Source organism: Ursus maritimus, unplaced genomic scaffold, assembly GCF_017311325.1.
Source record: "Ursus maritimus isolate PB19 unplaced genomic scaffold, ASM1731132v1 scaffold_16, whole genome shotgun sequence".
Lineage (NCBI taxonomy): Eukaryota > Metazoa > Chordata > Mammalia > Carnivora > Ursidae > Ursus > Ursus maritimus.
This window is the reverse complement of record NW_024424008.1, coordinates 9,203,641-9,206,775: the sequence shown is the minus strand read 5'-3', so window position 1 is coordinate 9,206,775 and position 3,135 is coordinate 9,203,641.

Here is a 3,135-nt window from a genome sequence, read left to right as displayed (position 1 = left end):
AAGGATCTTGACATGGGGAGATTATCCTGGACTAATCTTGGTGAGATTGGTATAATCACAAAGGTCCTTAAACGAGTCTGAGAAGGAGATGCGACAGTGGAAGCAAAGTTAAATAGAAATTTAAACATGTTGCATCTCTGGTTTTGAGGATGAAGGAAAGGGCTACGAATCAAGAAATGCAGGCAGCTCACAGAAACTGGAAAAAGCAAGGAATAGATTCTCCTCCAGAGCCTCCAGAAGAAACAGCCCTACTGACACCCTGATTTCAGCCCAGTGAAATCCCTATTTCAGACTTCTGAACTCCAGAAATGTAAGATAATAAATTTGAGTTGTTCCAAGTCACTAAGTTTGCCGTAATTTGTTACAGTGGCAATAGGAAACTGATACAGGGGCTCTGAAGGCATCTTTTTTCTTCCCTTCCTTCCTTCTCTTTCTTTTTTTGTGTTTTCTTTGTCTTTAACCCTAACTGGTAGTGCTTCTTCTGATAAAATTATCTTAAAGCTTTTTTTAAAAGTGTATGTATGTATGTAATCTCTACACCCCACATGGAGCTCGAACTCAGAACTCTGAGAGCAAGAGTCACATGCGCCACTGACTGAGCCAGCCAAGTGCCCCTCATCTTAAAACTTTTGATGATTTCCTGTAAATCTTATTGGAATTCACTCCTTTAGACAAAAGCCACATCTATATTTCTTTCTGGGCCCTTCTCTACCTTGGGCCTGAGAGTCAGGACGCTGTGGTACAACAGTGCTAAGATTCTTAGAAGCATTTTTGCCTGGTTGAAATAGTTTAGTTTATGGGGGACACTCTTAAGACTCTTTGAGGCTCTCTTGTTTACCAGAGAGACTCTAAGAGAAATGGCCTTAAGATTCTTTAAAGCTCTAGTAGGCAATGCCCTTAAATCCTTCTAAAGTCGCAACAAAGAGTCTTTAAAACCATACTTTTGAAAGCTTTACCTGGAGGTCATGCTGTACTTGTAGCCCCCCGGGGCTTGTTCTTTCCCTGCGTCATTTCTTTATTTGAGAAACTTTAGATCCTTGGAAAGACTCTCCTAGGCCCTCTGTATTTCCTCTAAATTCAACTCCGAGCCATTCCTTCCATGTTTTTTGTGCTTTGCTGTAGTCTCCCAGAAGCAGCCAGTTGGCACTTCATCATTCTGCCTGGAGACTTCTTTAGCCAGATTCACAATGTAATTACTAGAACATCTTCTATTTTCACATTCCCTGCAGGACAAGGTTCATTCTTCTTCCAGTACGGAACGGCATTCAGGTGCCCTTTTCTCCAGCCTACAACAATGTTTTCCCTCCTGTCCTTCCAGCCCTCATGAAACAGTCCCCTGGCAGCCCTTCCAGATTTTGCTTAACAATCTTTGCGAGGGCCTTCAAAACTTTGCCAAAGACAATGACACATGGTTTAAGTTAAGCTCCATCTTTATTCCTTCACCTCACTCAGTGACTGCATGCAAGCTGCCCAAGGACGTTTTGAAATGGCCTCAGGTAAGGTTGCTCTCTGCTGCAGGACAGACCCTAAGGAGCTTTGACTGCTGGAGACTCTTCTGACTGCACCCCCCCACCCCACCCCCAGCAGTGCAGCAAGTCCTTCCTCCAAGGGGGCTCTAGCCGGTGCATCTCTGTGCCTTCCATGAGCAGTACTATCCTGGAGCATTGCTCTGATCAGCTCATGAGAGCTAATGATTCAGTGATATCATCTAAGTACCTTGACATTGGCCATTGTGGGAGAATTTACACCACAGAAATCAGCAAATGTTGCAAATCAGGGCTTTTCTTTTCCTGGAGAGCCAATTTATCAGCACACCTCTGAATGTAGTCTATGCATAATTAATGTTGAGTGCATTATTTATCCTCTCTGTGCCTCAATCTTCTTATTTGTAAAATGGGACTAATAATACTACCTATGCCATAGAGTCAGTATGAGAATTAAATGAGCAGCTAATACATGTAAAATGCTTGGACTGCGCCTAGCCACAGGAAGCACTCAGTAAGTATTAACTATTATTTTTACTGTTGCTGTTATTACTACTATTGCCACCTTAAACTTCTATTGGATTTTCATAGAAAATAGGCTACATTTTTTAGTATGTCACGCAATGATAATATAATCTGACAGTTCCAACCACAGTGCCATCATTTCTGGAACTCAAACTATTTTTCCATCTCCAAACTTTGGTATAGGTAGGAACCTTCTGCCAGGAAAGCCCATCCCTCCCTTGCCTGTCATTTTCCAGACCATTTCTTTTCATCCTTTTGGACCTGCACACATTGCCTCCTTTGGAAAGTCCTCCCCGCCATTTCTGCAGGGCAGGGACTCCCTGCTAAGTCCAGGGTTGGATGTGCTATTTCTCCGTGTCCTCAGCACAGTGACAGAGGTGTTAAATATTTGTCGAATGAACGAATGAACATTGCCTGAGAAGGTGGGGAAAAGGATAAATAGCCTAGTAGAATAATAATAATAATAATAATAATAATAATAACAATGTTTTTGCTTAAGTGGCCATAGGTATGTGGTGCAGAGCAATGACCCAGGATCTCACAGCTTTAGGTCTGATAGGTCCTAGATTTGTCATGCAGCGACCCTAAACACCTTCACCCTCTTTACCTCCGGTCAGAATTCTGCCTGTCTTTCGTGGTGGCTCAGACGTCAAGTCTTCGGTGAAGCGCTTCCTTCCCTCTGCTCCCCCACAGCTCTCCACGTGCATCGTCATTAGCGACCACCTCACTTACTCTCCTGGATTCCCCCCAGCAGAAGCCACTAGTGTTTCTGTATTTCCTCCCCCGATCCAGAGGGGTGAGTATTCGGGGGAGGGCGTCTTCAGCCGTAGACCGGTGAATTCGTCCTCCCACAGCCTCGCCTCTGTTTCCCGGAGCGTGAAGCCGGCACAGCGGACACACCTTGCCGGGCCGGCGCGTTGGTGGGGGGCGGGCGGACCCTGAGCGCGCAGGCAGCCCCCACGCCGGCGGAGGAGCTGGGGGCAGGCGAGGGGGCGCCGGCGAGCGCCCCGAGGCGTCAGAGCAAAGGAGGGGGGTGCCGAGGCGGGGCGGCCCGGCGGGCCAGCGGCCGGGAGGGGCGGGGAGCGGGTGGGAGGGGAGGGGAGGGGAGGGGAGGGGAGGGGCGGGC